The 17,746-nt window shown below is 44.7% G+C and overlaps 1 long non-coding RNA gene across 3 annotated transcripts in view; it reads right to left on the reverse strand.

Annotated features, from left to right (window-relative positions):
- The window catches only part of LOC137526850 (uncharacterized), a 468,244-nt gene that overhangs the window by 175,670 nt on the left and 274,828 nt on the right, over positions 1–17,746 (reverse strand). The gene's annotated exons all lie outside the window — the stretch shown is intronic.

A 17,746-nucleotide genomic window follows, 5' to 3' on the forward strand; every position in this document is an offset into this window, starting at 1 on the left:
GCTGGCTTTTGAAATACTACAATTCCCTGGAAGATGAGACCCTCCTCGAGGAGAGAGAGAGAGGAGAGAGAGATTCTTGATGTCATAATGATGCTTTGTAGTAAATACAGATTTTTTTCTGGGACTTTTGATGTGTATTTTACTCAACCATGTCTTCTTCCAGGTATTAGACCCTTTGAAACATCTTTTCTATCATTTTTTCCAGTCAGCAGAAATTTTTCTAAATTTTTAAGTTCGTCTCCCAATTGAAGCCTATTGCGATTCGCGAAAGTTCGCGCGAACTGAACCTTCTGCGAAAGTTCGCGAACCGAAAATCGGAGGTTCGCGACATCTCTAGTAAGGAGTATAACTTGGCCAGCGGTTGGAGGGGTGATGGCCTAAATTAGAGTGCTTGCTTGTCAGAAAAGGGGAGTTTTGAGGGAGCACTTAAATATTTCATAGGTTGAAGAGTGACAGGTGTGTTTTGGAAGGGGATTCCAGAGGAGGGGTGAGGAACGTGACAAATCTTGTATACATGAATGCGTGGAGGTGATTCTAGTGGGAGACAAGAGAAGGCTGTGTGCAGCAGATCTGAAATTGCGGTTGGGTTGGTATCTGGAAACTACTAAGGAGATGTACAGGGGAGAGAGATTGTGGGGAGCTTTGTAAGTTAGTTTGAAATAGATCCTCTGGTTAAATGGCAGCCAATGAAGAGCTTGACAGAGAGGAGCAGCAGAGGAAGAGCGAGAAGAAAGAGGAATGAGTCGAGCAGTCAAAATCAGTACAGATTGGAGTGGTGCCAGTCTATAAATGTCTATATTTCTAGTATAAAATGCATAATGGATAAAGTTACCTCTTTACAACAGTTGTATGTGCTGGATGAGGATATGTGTTATCTTTTTAACCACTTGCCGACCGCGCACTCATAACGCGCGGCGGCAAAGTGGCAGCTGCAGGACCAGCGACGCAGTTCTGCGTCGCCGGCTGCAGACTAATTAATCAGGAAGCAGCCGCTCGCGCTTCCTGTCAGTTCACGGCGGGGGGCTCCGTGAATAGCATGCAGGCCGCCGATCGCGGCTCGCAGGCTAAGTGTAAACACAAGCGGAAATAATCTGCTTTGTTTACATTTGTACAACGCTGCTAACAGTAGCAGCGTTGTACCAGATCAGCGATCCCCGGCCAATCAGCGGCCGGGGATCGCTGTCACATGACAGGCAGGAGCCTGTTAGAGGCTGCACAGGACAGATCCGTTCCTGTGCAGCCTCGGATCTCCGGGGAAGGGAGGGAGGAGAGGGAGAGGGGGAATTTCGCCGTGGAGGGGGCTGTGAGGTGCCCCCCCCCCCCCCCGCAACACCCAGGCAGGCAGGAGCGATCAGACCCCCCCCCCAGCACATCATCCCCCTAGTGGGGAAAAAAGGGGGGCGATCTGGTCGCTCTGCCTGGTGTTTGATCTGTGCTGGGGGCTGCACAGCCCACCCAGCACAGATCAGCTAAAACAGCGCTGGTCCTTAAGGGGGGGGGGGTAAAGGCTGGGTCATCAAGTGGTTAAGTCGCATCAACATTTATGAGAAATCTGTCAATCCATGTCCATTCTATAATACCGATATACAGGGAAATATTGTTCATTATATCATTCCTTTAGTGCAATCAGTTTTCCTCCTGTTTTAATATGTACTGATATACTGGTGAGTAATAGCCCCACCAGCAACAACAAGCTGGCATCTGTTCTGACCAACATCTGTTCTGTTTCTTCATGAGCAGACACATACCTTCATAAAGTGATTCAGTATTGTGTGTAAACACTCTACTTGGTGTCCTAGTGTGACAATGTATTAGCTAAAATGTCCACCTAATTAATTTGATTGCTTGTCAGTCATTATACTCTGCACACTTATGGTACCGTATATACTCGACTACAAGTCGAGAAATTTAGGTCTGATCTACTTTTGTAAAGTAGGGGGGTCGACTTATACTCGCATCAGACCTAAATCTCTGACTTGTAGCCGAGTATCAAGCCACCCCTCTGATCTGCATTTGCTGAATTCTGCCACTGTAGTGCTGCCAGCTAGCCAGATTGTGCCCCCCTGCTCTGCTGACTCCTAGGTGCCACAATGCTGCTCCCCCCTGCAAGCAGGAGAATGGACTAACCCCCGCTCATTACTTATGCCCTTGAGCGGCAGCTGAGAATGTTACCTAGGCTGCGGGGGTAGGAGCTGCTCACTGTGCCTCATCTAGCTGGCTAAGAGGACTAACGCAGCTCTCTCCCCGGCACTCGCTGTATAAACAGCGCTGACACTTCAGGGGGGGGGGAAGCAGCAATTAGACAGGCTGGGCATGGGAAAGTGATGTGGCTGGCGGGGGGCGGAGCTTAAATCGCCGGTGTCCTGTCAAGAAAAGCTGCTTGTATCAGGGACAGGCAGGCGAGGACAGTGATCGGTGGCTGGAACGGAGGGATTTAAAGCTGCTCCTACAACCGCTGCAGGGGTAGGAGCTGCTCTAAATCCCTCTGATCCACCCACCGATCACTGTCCTCGCCTGCCTGTCCCTGATACAAGCAGCTTTTCTTGACAGGACACCAGCGATTTAAGCTCCGCCCCCCGCCAGCCACATCACTTTCCCATGCCCAGCCTGTCTAATTGCTGCTTCCCCCCCTGAAGTGTCAGCGCTGTTTATACAGCGAGTGCCGGGGAGAGAGCTGCGCTAGTCCTCTTAGCCAGCTAGATGAGGCACAGTGAGCAGCTCCTACCCCCGCAGCCTAGGTAACATTCTCAGCAGGACACCGGCGATTTAAGCTCCGCCCACCGCATCACTGTCCCATGCCCAGCCCGTCTAATTGCTGCTCCCCCCTGAAGTGTCAGCGCTGCTGATACAGTGATTATAGCGTCACTGTGCAGCGCCAGGGAGAGAGCAGCGTTATTGACCCTACAGTCAGCAGGTATCCATCCCAGCCAGATCTGAGGCAAGATACCTGGAATAAGTAACCCTTATCATCTACAAGCATATAACACTGTGCTGCTGTTAATGTTATGTATTAACACATTAACAGCAGCACAGTGTGGGGAAGATGCATGGAGATCATGCAGGGTCATTTGCTCCAGGTATCTTGCTTCATATATGTAAAAACAACATATAAAAATGTACAGTAATTTCCTTACAGGAGTTGAACAGTGGGATGACTTATACTTGAGAAATCAACAAATTCCAGCTTAAGAAGGTCAAATATTGGGGTCGACTTATATACGGGGTCGACTTATATCCGAGTATATACCGGTAGTCATACATCAGGAGATTTGGCGGCTGATCGACCATTCGATTTGATTATTATAATCGGAATTGGATGAAAATTGGTGCCGCCAAGTGCTACAAACGTATGCCTGTTAATTGGCAGTGGCACCTGCGGATTCGTAGCGCTCACTATGCTACTCTGATAAGGCGTGTTAACTTTGATAACGTGTGATATCTTTTCATAATGGTGTGATATCTTTGATAAGGTGTGATATTTGAGTTATGACGGTTTAGTGAATCAAGCCCTATGTGCTTTAACTGCAGACTGTCAGCTTTAATTTGAGGGTATTTACAAATCAGGTGAACGGTGTAGGAATTACAACAGTTTGCATATGTGCCTCCCACTTGTAAAAGGACTACTGTAGAGGGGGATGTAGGGGGAGAAAGAGTTGAACTTACCTGGGGCTTCTAACAGTCCCCTGCAGGTGTCCTGTGCCCAACTCGTGCAGCCACTCACCGATGCTCCAGTCCCCACTGCCGGTTCACTTCCGGAATATGAGACTTTAAAGTTGTAAAACCACTGCGCCCGCACCGGTGCGTCATCACTCCCGCTGACGTTACCGGGTGTGTATTGCACAGGCCGGTAGACCGTTAGAAGCCCCATGTAAGTTGAACTCTTTTTTCCCCCACCACCCTATAGTGGTTAGCGCTCTTGCCTTGCAGCACTGGGTCCCTGGTTCGATGGTAGGTCAACACCTGTAAGGAGTTTGTATGTTCTACCCGGGCCTGTGTGGGTTTCTTCCGGGCACTCCGGTTTTCTCCCACATCCAAAAAACATACAGATAAGTTAATTGGCTTCTCCCTAAAAATGGCCCTAGCCTATGATACATGCACTGCACTATGCATACATAGACATGGGATGATGACAGGGACTAGATTGTGAGCCCCTCTGAGGGACAGTTAGTGACAAGACAATATACTCTGTACAGCGCTGCGTAATATGTCGGCGCTATATAAATACTTAAATAAAAAATAAATTATTTTTGGTCCCTTAACAATTGGTAATTCCTACACCGTTCACCTGATTTGGATGTAAATACAAATTATATATACAAATTAAATTAAATTATACAAATTAAAGCTAACAATCTGCAGTTTAAGCACATCCTGGTCCTTTCATTTCAAATCAATTGTGGTTGTGATTAGAGCCAAAAATATTAGCATTGTGTCGATGTCCCAATATTTATGGAACTGACTGTAAATGTGTACATGTGTCATTTATATATAACATGTCCTGTGTAGCGGTGCCCATCCGTCTTCTGAATCACCTGCTCTTTCGTTATTCGTCGTCGGCGTGTAACGTCCCACACCACGGCAGCGTGTATGTATGGAAGAGCAGCGGATTCAGAAGACGGATGGGCACTGCAACACAGGACAGGTAATGACCACACATTTATACATCAGGGGAACAGCAGCGAGGCGGTGGATGCGGCTGGCTCGGCTGATTACCGGGAGATTCCATGCTGAAATTGATCAGGAATCGGCCTGGGGTGTATGGGCAGCCGACAGATCTCTCTCTAATCAGATCCGATCAGATAGAGATTTGTCGAATCTGCCCATCATCGCTAGATGTAAGGCTACCTTCATAAAAAGTCAGATAGATGTCAGAATCATCCTGGAACTGTGATGACATATTGTAAAATGTAATAAATTATTTAGGATTCCAATTTTTAGCTTATACAAACCTGTGAGGTTTGAAAATCTAAGGAAAAAACCATATGACCTGAACCTAGATGTCTTTGTTTTTGCCACTTCCTACTGTTTTTGTTTTTTCATCTAAAATCAATTTATAAAACTGGATCTTATCTGGCAAGATGCCCGCGGCCCCAGAACTACTTCCGGGATTGTGGGCATTTTGCCAAATAAGGTCCAATGTTATAAATTGATTTTAGATTTAAAAAAAGCAGCAGGGAGCAGTGCTGGGCCGAAATTACGCATGAGCGTAATTACGCACCGTAATTCAATGTAAATTTACGCGTAAGCGTTACGCGTAACTTACGGTCTTACGCGTAATTATTTATGCGTAAGACCGTAAGTGGTATCATAATTACACTGTCTACCGTAATTGCTAGGCATGCGTAATTTTACGAACACTTACGCGTAATTTTACGCGTAATTACTAACGTAAAATCTCCCATTTTCTAAGAGTAGCCAATCAGTCAACATCCTAAGCAACCAATAGTATCTTCTCCCGCCCTTCAGTATAAGCGTACGTTTTGACGCATACGAATAATATGTACGCAATAACTGTCACATTGACGGCTATTGCGTACATATCGTCTGCATGCGTCAAAAAATACGCATTAATGGGTATTACGGCACTACGCGTAACATCGTAGTGTAAGCGCCTTCATTACGGTATCCTTACGCGTAATTGCGTAAGTTTACGCGTAATTACAGTGATGTACCGTAGATAATTTCCTACGCCGTAACCGTAATTGCGTAATGCGTAATAGCGTAAAATTACGCGTAATGATCCGTAAGCGTAGATTTTTCCATTACGAGCAGCACTGGCAGGGAGCGGGGAAAATGGGAAAGAGAGGGTCCCAAAGACATCTGGATTCATCTAGAGTGTTTTTTTCCTTTTTAATCTTTTCAGAGTGCAGCGCTGCTGCAAGAGGCGGGGAGGTTGCGCATCTTTAGCTGCACGAAGCGGGGAATGTGAATGTCTTTAGCTGCTGTACACTGACCATTGCAGCCAAAGCCTCCCCTTCCTGTTTGTATGCTGCTGACAATGGTCAACAACCCAGAAATAGCAGGGCACAGCAGACACTGGGGGCACCCATGGATGGTGAAACAAGGGCTGAGGGCATCGGCAGGCAAAGTACCAGCAACAAAGCATGGGATAAAAATCACTTCAGGTACCCTTTAATTATTCTGGTTTCAGCATCAGAAACATTTTTTATATCTATATATTGCTGTATATTGGTTATCCCACCCTCCCAGTGACATTTGGCCTAGGTATGATGTCATGCAGCCTTCTCCCCTAGAGCACTCTGGGAGATCAACTGACATTTCGGTTCACTATACAGTAGGGAAAAAACCACCCCACAGTGATTCACCTTGCCTGCAGTAAAGATGCCGAGATTTCTGATACATTTAAGAATGCAAATCAGGGTGAGGTAAGATTTTACAATGGGAAACATTGGCTAAATAATTATAGTAAACAATAAGCAATTTTATACATTAAGTTACATACAGTAAAGTTCCTCTTTAAATTGTCCGTGAATTGTTTGAAACAAATGTCAATAAATAAGGATTGTAAAGCTTTGTTCTGGTCACATAGCATTTTTTCTGACCACCACAATTCTGTACTAAGTTAATTTAATTTTAGTGGACTAAATATGTTATCCTGTCACCATTTTGGGTTTCTAATCATCCTACTCCACCCACCATTTTATATAACCCTAGCCATAGAGGTGAGTCTTCAGAGTTAAACAAATCCTCTGATTGGCTGGCTCATTTTCAACAAGTCAATGAATGGTCAGGGCAATGTGGCCAGCAAGTGACTTAAAGAGAAACTCCGACCAAGAATTTAACTTTATCCCAATCAGTAGCTGATACTCCCTCTTTTACATGAGAAATATATTCCTTTTCACAAACAGACCATCAGGGGGCGCTGTATGACTGATATTGTGGTGAAACCCCTCCCACAAGAAACTCTGAGTACGTACTCCTGGCAGTTTCCTGTCTGTGAACCTTGTTGCATTGTGGGAAATAGCTGTTTACAGTGGTCTCCAACTGCCAAAAAAAAACATGCAGCAGCTACATCACCTGCCAACAGTAAAAATGTCACCATGTAATAAATGTTGGATTTAAATCAGGGATTTAAAAGATTTTACAATGGGCAAACACTGACTAAATTATTTATACATAATTATTGTAAAAATGAAGCACTTTTTTATTACATTATTTTCACTGGAGTTCCTCTTTAAGGTGGCCATACATCAGGCGACTTAGTGAACGATCGACCATTCAATTTGATTATTATAATCGAATTGGATGAAAATCGGTGGCACCAAGGGCATGCTCGACCAACAATGCGCCCAATTTCGGGACAAAAATTGGTCTCATTGTCGATTGCGCATGTTGCAAGATGTAGGCCTGCGCTTGTCCCTCTGCTGCTCTGGCCGCATCCCGCTCTCCATACAGGCACGCCCCACGTGGTTTGCACGCCCTTACTAGGCCCGGGGCAGCGGAGGGACAAGCTCAGGCCGCAGACAGGTAATTTAAACTTGCACAGGGAATATTTTTCATTAGGGAAGCGGCGCACAAGGCTGATTCCGGATGGATTTCAGCATGAAATTGATCGGGAATTGGCCTGTGGTGTATGGGCAGCCCACAGATCCCTCTCTAATCAGATTCGATTAGAGAGAAATTTGTATCTTGGCTGAATCTGCCCATCATCGCTAGATGTATGGCTACCCTTACCAGACAACAAGACAGACTTAGAAAAGTGACTAAAGCACCATTATTGTGACTGATGGGCATGGGAACTGCTGCTGATGATGATGGACATGGGGGACTATCCAAAATAACACCCACTGAAAGCCCCCGGAACATAACTTTTATTAAGTCTGAGTCTTTTCACTCACTTGCCATTAATGTAGAAAATACCCCAATAACCTCAACTCCTAAAACTCATTGTCTAGGGCTCTGGACTCTGAGCTCTTATTTACATCACATATTAACACATTAACACCCTCCTGCTTCATCCATCTCAAAAACATTTCCAGAATTTGTCCCTATGTAACACAAGAGGCTGCTAAATTGCATGTACATCCTCTAATCATATCCCGCCTTGATTACTGTAACACTGTACTCCGTGGCCTACCAAATAACAGACTGGCATCTCTCCAGTCCCTACTAAACTCTGCTGCCCGTCTCATCCACCGGTCCTCCCTCTGCTCCTCTAACAATCCCTCCATTGGCTGCCAATCACCCAAAGGATCCAAAAATAAAAACAAGGAACACCAAGAGCCCCAATAGTGTAATATGTACTGGTAAATGGTTACTAGATAGAGTAAATATTAATACTCACAAACCAGGGTTACCATTAGGCAACCACTGTAAAGGCATGTGGGGAGATTTTCCTGACCCCACTCAGGAATAAGAAGTCGCTAACTGTAGATGAGAAAAAGGGGTTCAACCCTCCATCCAGGGTGGACTCAATATTATGCAGGAGAACAGAGGCGCCAAAAGAATAAAAGAAAGCTAAATGAGCTTAAAAACCAAATTCTTGGTAAATAGAGGAGGTAGTGGTGGACTTACCTCCTCCAAGTAGACACACAACGACTGTAGTAAACACAGTCAATATATTTTATTTATGAACTCCAAATATGCAACGCGTTTCGCAGGTTTGATCCCGCTTCATCAGGCAATAACAACGGAGCAATAGCATATGTGGTCAGTAGAAGAGCCAGGCGTCCACGCCCCACTCGACCCCTGCTTTAGAGAGACACCTATTCAGACAAGCTTATAATTTATTATATCTAAAATTTAAGGCTCACTGCCTCATCTTTTTGAGAAAAGAAAGAAGGACATTTTTAAAACACCTCCCGACACACACCCCTAATCACACCCACACCATACCCCTAGTCACTGATACCAGAAAGAAAGTAGAAGCAGAAGACCCAGTTTTATCATTCAGACTACACTGATCCTCTCTATCATCAATCGTTCACCGTCATATATTTTTTCTCAATAAACACCCTTGAATTGAAAATAAGATGTACAGGCAGGCCCGGATTTACCTCACAGGAGCCTATAGGCACAGATGTCCTGGCACCCTAGACTTCTCCCTCCATGAACCGACAAATCCCAAACAAACTGCACCGCAAGTGTGCTGGCTGACCCAGCTGTCCCTTCTCCCCTACCTCCCTTGCCTGTTATAGGTAGCTACAGGTGCCCCTTAGTATTAGGTCTTAAGTCAGAGTAATCTCAATATTAAGTAGCTAGAGGTGCCCCCAAGCATTAGGTAGCCAGAGCTTTCATCAGTATTAAGTAGCTAGAGGTGCCCCTGACTGAAGGGAGATCTGGTCAGTGGAATGCAGAGAGCTGAATGAGTAACCTCTCACTTACACTCTCATCAGGACTTTGCAAGGGAGTGAGACGCATTTCCACCATCAGGCGCCTGTAGGCATGTGCCTACGGTGCCTTATGGTAAATCCGCCCCTGTTTACAGTCTATTAAACTCAATTTTCAGCAGAGAAATACATATATTTACATAGATCTGAACATCAGTCCTCAATGAGGGACAAATGAAGAAGAGGGACCGAGGGATTTGGTTCTCAAAAACAGACTGTCACTCTGAAAAAGGAACAGTTGGGAGCTATGCCCAAGCATTTCGTATTGAAATGAACATGTACCAGTGTTGGTGATGTTTTAAAAACTATACATCAACTGTATGTATTTGTACTCGTGTCGCTGGATGTCCTGATTGCAGTGTGTTAAACTCCTCATGTGTCTGTGCTTCCCATTATTGTATGTTCTTGCATTATGTACAGCGCTGCGGAAGATGTTGGTGCTATATAAATAATATAATAATAATAAATATCACCCCTACAGCATGCTGTCACAAAGTATATTTACATATGTGCCCAGAGATGACCTTTCATTTATTCAGCATTATATTAGTGCAAAACAGGTGGTGAGTGTTGGAGGATTTAATTTTTATTTGCCTGGAACTGCCATTTAAGTTTATTTGCCACATTAGTCTACAATTAAACTAATCTTCCCGTGCTTAGTGCAGAGTGGTTTATGGAGAACAAACAGCAGACATTCTGGAGGGACATTACACCTTTTTAGTAAATTAGCCATGGCTTATGTTTCCAAATGTCACAGGTGTTGTGTTTATCAAATGATTCACAGGATCTCAGGCTGAACACGCCTGCACTTTGTGAAGTGGTCGGACTGGTGGAACCAGAAACAGGCTTAAGGAAACAGAATCCCATCTGCAAAGGAAGTTCCTGGATGATAAAAAATATAATAATGCATTTAAACCTCTTATTTGATAATAAAACAATCCATTGCCCAGACGTCATCAGAGCAAGAGGCACTATTTAGAGCAAATAACTGGGAATAGAGTCTGTATAGCTATTGCAGTCTCTAATATGAACAGTTACACCATCTGGTAAGTACAAAGTGATTTACCAATTTTCACAGTTTTATAAGACTTGCCTCAGCTGCAATAGACTCTTGCCCAAGGTCGTAAAAACGATTATATCATACATACACGTCACACACGTCGCACACACGTCACACACGTGTGTGACACACACACACACACACACACACACGTCCCACACACACAAATACACGTCACACCTGTGCCTTATATGCAGCAAGTGACCTGGGTTTGAATAGGTTTTGGACCCAGTATGGAGTTCCTGGGCATCACTAATTCTCTAACTGTAAGATCTGACGTAATATTCAGTAGGACAAGGCAGATGTTGACTGTTTACTACATCTACTACTAAGGAAGGCCAACCTTTACAGTGAAATATCGTGGATGACTTCGCTCAAGGAAAACATTCATCCAGCCTAAGTTTGACCCATGTAATTATTAATTATTTCCTGGATATTAGAACCAGCACAGACACAGGACTTCCCGTCTCTCTAGCCATCTCCATGGGAATAATTATGCACGATCAGCCAACCTAAGCATGCCCATTCATGGATAGATCTTTTTGGTGACTGTCGCTATAAGTTTGTAGTGGCTTGTTAGAAAAAACTAACCCATTTAGAACAGGTACAATTCTTATCAAATAGTCTTTATTAATAACGCTTAAAGCATAAAGGTATGAAGTAAACATTCAGACTGAAGGCACCCCCCAACATTTGGGGAGTCATAGCACACGGCAATATTACACTTAAAGGATACCAGAGCTGAACAACTAATCATTAAAAAACGTGGCGGTGGTGGGAGGGGTTCAGCAGTCATTACCGCCCCCTCTGTTCAAAGATGTTTTCCTCCATTCCCCGTTATTGCCCCTGTCCAGCCCATCCACTATTCAAATACTGACATCACTTAGAGGCACACGCATGCTCCAGTCCCGCTGGCGTCCCAGTGTGTGCTCTCCGCAGCCCTCTGCAGTTCACACTGAAGAGACGAGAGTGTGTGCGCACCTCTAAGTGACGTCAGAGGGCGCAGTATTTGAATAGTGGATGGGCTGGACGGCAGACGCAAACGCGGGCTATAACGAGGGACCAGAGGCAATCATCTTTGAACTGAGGGAGCGGTAAGTGACTGCTGAACCCCTCCCACCACCACCACATATTTTTTCATGATTAGATGTTCGGCTCTGGTATCCTTTAATTCTGCAGCAAGTACTGTGAGTTATGCTATTGGCGCGGCCCACGGTGCTCGAGCGTTACTATGGTAACAAGTTTTATTAATGTAGCAACAGCTGTCCTAATTGAGTACTGCGGGTCGGGCTAATAGCATAACTCGCAGTACTTGCTGCAGAAGCAAGTGTAATATTACTGTGCGCTCTCTGTGCACTGCAGTATCACCGAACGTTTTTGCATCAGGCCCAATGTAAATTAACGTTTAATAAGTACAAAGATATAAAGTATATAGGACTTAGAGTTCACAAGTGACACTGAACCCAAACATTAACCGAACTATAAAGCTGGAAGAAAATTAAGCATGAACATATAACTACAAATATTATCAGAGCCAATCTGTCTTCAGAGAAGTTCAGCTATCTCTGGATATCATTGTCATATAGATATAGAGCAATTTATACTTCCCGCTTACAAACTGCTACCTACAGTGCAAAATCTGAGATTACACTCCTTCCATATATTCTATTTCTTTCTATTTGTCAAGAAGGCTAGAGTCTATTTGGTGTATTAGGGCGTAAGAAAGCTTGTAAGGCTGAATACTCACCTGAAGACTCCTGTAGATGGATCACAGCACCCAGGGCCGGTTTAAGCAACAATGGGGCCCCAGGGCAAAATAAACCTGGGGGCGCACCCCCAACAGATACCCCGGAGCACAAATTGGCATTAAGGGACCTTTTTTGCAGCTGGTATAGTCAGGGTTTGAAGCCTCAATCGGTCGGAGCTCCACATTCTGGCTACCCCAGCCTGCATGGGGGACAAGGGGTTAAAAAGTTTCAGGAGGGAGGACCCCACATAATTCCCACACTCTAAACATAAAAAAAAAATTGGGAAAATAGGAAAAAAATGCCAGGGATCTTCATGCAGCCATATTGCGGCTGTATAGCGATCCCTGGCCAAAGCGCTGCGGCTGCGTATGGACCCCCTGGAAACCCCGTCAGGAAATTTATTGCGCTTTCGTTTGATGAATGTAAAATTACACTACCGTTAGGTTTGCTACTAAAAGTGACATTTACCGCATTTAAAAGTATACTTTTTTCCTTCTAAACTTTAAAATCGATTTTCTCAAAAACTATAAGGTCTTTTTGAAAAATAGTTTTTTCCTCTTATTCCCAATGATCTCCTTAACATATCCTGCAAATGTAGGGTTTCTAGAATTTAAGGTGGATTTGCTATTAACCATTAAAGTCGGCTAGTTTTTAAATGTGTATTTTTTTTCCTTTGAAATCTTAAAATCGATTTTCTCAAGAACTATAAGGTCGATTTGAAAAAATGTTTTTTCCTCTTGTAGCCACTGGGGGCCCCTACAAGCTCTGGGGCCCTGGGGCAGCTGCCTCCTTTGCCTTAATGGTAGCAACGGCCCTGACAGCACCACCTGATGAACCAGCCTTAAAGTGGACCCAAACCCAAATTTTTTTTAATTCAAAATATTTACTTGTACCACTCTGACACATACAAAGATAAACACTCCTTCACGCCTATGAGCATTTCAGTGCATGCTTTTCACCCTTCTTTTTTCATAACTAGGGTTATACAGGTGGCAGCCATTAGCAATTCCTCCTTTGCTAGACACCTTCTACTCCACCAGTCTGCCGGATTCTGTCCCGGCAATATGAAAGGAAGGGAGGGGTTCCTCCAATAAATGTAAAATATTTTATGTGTGTCATCATGCAGCTGAAAAAAAGGCTGTTATTTATTATTATAATTTAGAAAATAGATTTTATTTCAGAAATCTTGTATTTTTGATTTAGGTCCACTTTAAGAAAAGATCAAGTTTACTGCTTCTAAAACAGGTAAAATGACACTTAATTTGTCAGGAAAATATGTTAGCTTTTAAACGATCATGTACAAGTACGTGTTTACTTTGTGGATTTGAGTCACATTTGTACCTTTAGGCCTGCAGACACTCTCGACACTGCCTGGTATATTAAAGCCCATACAAAATGTTCAGACAATAACAAGAGCATAGTAAGCTGTGACAAGCCCCATTAAACATAATGCAGCGCTTTTACATTTTGATATTGTTTCTTAATCAGCAGACAGGTAATAAGTGCACTGACATGCCTTTTCCCTACCATAAATCGTCTGTGATGATTAAGTGTTCAATCAGTATGACAGATCACTTTAAGCACAAACTTGCTGATGTGCTGGTTTCACATGCAGCTTTCAGGAGTGAAAGTTTCTAAAAAGGCTGTTTAGTGTTAATAGTTTATGGGGTGGATCCTGACATCAATCTTGCAGCCAGGGTTAGGTTGGGCTTTTAAGTCTTACAATTTAAAATGACACTATTTTGCAGACATTTTGGGTGTATAGACTATGCAGCAGTAAAATTGCCGTGCACAGGGAGTGCATAGCAATTTTATTACGGCGACTTCCAACAGGTACATACTGCTGCAGTGCACAATTAGCACATGGGGCTAGATTCACTAAGACAAATAGCATGCCTTATCAGAGTTAACATGCCTTTTTAGATTACATTATCCCTGCACTTTGATTGGCACAAAAGGCTGTCTGTCAAGTTTCCTATTGGGCTAATCAAAGTGCAGGGATAATGTCCTTTAAAGTGATTGGACTCGCAGGGTTCACCAGCAGAACCACGCCACCTGCGCAATCATACAAAAATGCGCACAAAATATGATCTGGAGTACCCCTTTAGCCTGTTTGTAGAAAACAGTGTCGATTTCAGCTCAGACCTCTGCTACAGGGTGTCACAGGACCCCTAGTGGTCGGACCGCACAATGCCTTCCAATCAGTTTCACAGGGCTCAGACCTGCCAGAGCCATGGAGCCAGTTTAGAAATGCATGTGTTGTATGATTTTTAGCATGTTTAAGGAATACCGTTCATATGAGAGGTATGAGAGTTATCTCATTCTGCTGGTCCGGATCTGGTGAATATTTTTATATTAAATTGAGGCCCCTGACATATCCAGAACCCATGGTATTCCGCTACTCCGTAACCGGGCATGCCAAAGCACCCGAGTTTGATGCCATATGAACTGTCATATTCTGAGGAACATGAATCTGTGACCGTTAAGTATGTGCGGGTAGTGTAAGCCTAGATATGACAAATACAAGACAAGACAAATAACATTTATATTGCGCTTTTCTCCTTGCGGACTCAAAGCGCCAGAGCAGAGCAGCAGCCACTAGGGCGCGCTCTATTGGCAGTACCAGTGTAAGGGAGACTTGCCAAAGGTCTCCTACTGAATTAGTGCTGGCTTACTGAACAGGCAGAGCCGAGATTCGAACCCTGGTCTCCTGTGTCAGAGGCAGAGCCCTTAACCATTACACCATCAGCCAACTGCCAATATGGAAAATGTCATATTTGGTGCTCACCAGGCACCCACCCAGGGAGTTAACCGCACCCTGTCCAGCCCCTGGGTTGGACCTGAGACTCCACCCAAAGATGGGGATCAGTCAAAAGTGTTTGCGAGGGACTCCTCCCTCAGTCCTCCAAATTCCACCTTCACGAGAGCATGCTGCTAGCCAGAGGACCATGTGGTTAGCGGCCATCTTGTCTGAACTTGCTCTTCAAACTGGAACAAAGGAACTTTACAAGTTTTTCCAGAAAGGACATATTTCCACGAACTTTAAGTATCCGTTTTTCTTCCCTTTTATTTTTTATACTGTGCTATTTGTCTCTATAATTGTTGATTTTAACGATTTTCAGTATATATTAATTATTTATATTGCTATTCAGCTACCCTGCTATTCAGCCGCACAAACTGAACCCTGACTTCTGAAGAGTCTCTACTATTGTTGCTAGCTAGACAGAATAGAGTGTGTTTAACCATTTTTATTTGCAGGTCTATAATCAGCCAATCAGTGGGCTCCTCTGTCCCATGGTAACAGAGGTGGTGGCAGTTATTCCCTGAAATAGTGTGTAATTTGTAATTACCGTAACTCACAGGCTCCCTTCTAGTCGGTCTGCTGCCAAAATTCCAATCGGTTTCAGCACACAAACCATGCAAGCTGTGGTCGCAATCGGTGCGCAGAAACCGCTGGAATTTTGCCAGCAGACTGACTAGAAGGGAGCCTGTGAGTTACAGTAATTACAAATTACACACTATTTTAGGGTATAACTGCCACCACCTCTGTTACCATGGGACAGAGGAGCCCACTGACTGGCAATAGTAGCGACTCTTCAGAAGTCAGGGTTCAGTTTGTGCGGCTGAATAGCAGGATAGCTGAATAAACAAATGACGTTAGCGCCGTTTATTAAATGCAATATAAATAATCTATACAGAAAATCGTTAAAATCAACAACTATAGAGACAAATAGCACAGTATAAAAAATAAAAGGGAAGAAAAACGGATACTTGAAGTTCGTGAAAATATGTCCTTTCTGGGAAAACTTGTAAAGTTCCTTTGTTCCAGTTCAAGAGCAAGTTCAGACAAGATGGCCGCTAACCACATGGTCCTCTGGCTAGCAGCATGCTCTCGTGAAGGTGGAATTTGGAGGACTGAGGGAGGAGTACCTTGCAAACACTTTTGACTGATCCCCATCTTTGGGTGGAGTCTCAGGTCCAGCCCAGGGTGCGGTTAACTCCCTGGGTGGGTGCCTGGTGAGCACCAAATATGACATTTTCCATATCTCGGCTTACGCTACCCGCACACACTTAACGGCCACAGATTCATGTTCCTCAGAATATTACAGTTCATATGGCATCAAACTTGGGTGCTTTGGCATGCCCGGTTACAGAGTAGCGGAATACCACGGGTTCTGGGTATGTTAGGGGCCTCAATTTAATATCAAAATATTCACCAGATCCGGACCAGCAGAATGAGATAACTCTCATACCTCTTATATGAACGGTATTCCTTAAACATGCTAAAAATCATACAACACATGCATTTCTAAACTGGCTCCATGGCTCCGGCAGGTCTGAGCCCTGGCTGGGGAAGCTTCCTCTGGATGAATGGCCTTTTGGTGTTTTACACCTCTGGCTTATTAACAAGTCACTGCCAGGAAGGGAACTCTTTTGTTCATGTTAATTAGCCACATATGGACCTTTTCAGTGAGCATACTTGCTCTCATGAAAAGAACTGTGCTAACACCTATGAAGACAACAGGGACCCCAGGCTGGACTACAGATAGCCACAGACAGACAATCTATGTCGGGCAACGCAACGACAATCGGTGCAGTAAACCGATTGCGTTCTATTTTCTCACGGCTCGCCCGTCACACCTCCCCCCAAGAAAAAAGGCTTCAGCCAGGGATCTACAAGATGTGTGGCGTTGCTGCTGATCTGGCTGACGGGTCCTGAACTGCCGGTATTGCGGGATAACTTATTGGAGCCTGTGGCTCGGTTCACCTAGACAGGTCGCTGTCCGCTACCCTCAGGTTTCACCTGACATGGACCTTTCTGGACAGGGCGTTTGCGCCACTGCGTTCGGATGTGGCGTCTGCCAGGACTGCTTACAACGGGCAGTAGGTCGGGTAGGTCAACAGCCAGCCCACGCAAAGGCTTTTTGCTAAGTGGCTGTGGACCTAAGGGAGCCCCGCGGGAATCCCTGGACCTTCCCAGCTCCTGACAGACGGCACATGCTTTGCAGTATTTTGCTACATCCCTGTTCATCCTGGGCCAATAAAACGGTTTCCGAATACAGGCAAGTGTCTTGCGGACACCTGAGTGCCCTGTCAGAGGATTACCATGTGCGGATTTCAGCACATGTCCCCTGAACGCACTTGGGACCACAAGCCATTTGGTATTCGCATGTGATCTACCTGTAGTGGGCTGCACAGCCTTGCTGTACAGTCTCCCACCTTCCCAGTACACCTTGAAAGCGGCCCCGTCTGCGAGGGGCTCAGAGGCTTGGTGCCTGAGCGCCTTTCCAGGCTTGGGTCACTTTGTAGCGCTGCTCTGAATACAGCGCTGTCAGTTCCAGCCAGCTGGCTCATGTCACATGAAGTCAGCGGCTGACGGTTCTCACTTCTGGGGTCAGCACTGAATGAATGAGCCCAAAACCCTTTCAGCACCCTGGGTGACCGCTAGTACAGGCACTGCATTAGCATTACAATAATTGACATTCTTCACATCATTGACACATGCATTAATGACAGTGACAGGTACAGAAACATTTTCATTACAGACAGTTTGTACATCAAACACAGGAACCTTTGAAGCAGGCACT

This window comes from Hyperolius riggenbachi, chromosome 1, assembly GCF_040937935.1.
Source record: "Hyperolius riggenbachi isolate aHypRig1 chromosome 1, aHypRig1.pri, whole genome shotgun sequence".
Lineage (NCBI taxonomy): Eukaryota > Metazoa > Chordata > Amphibia > Anura > Hyperoliidae > Hyperolius > Hyperolius riggenbachi.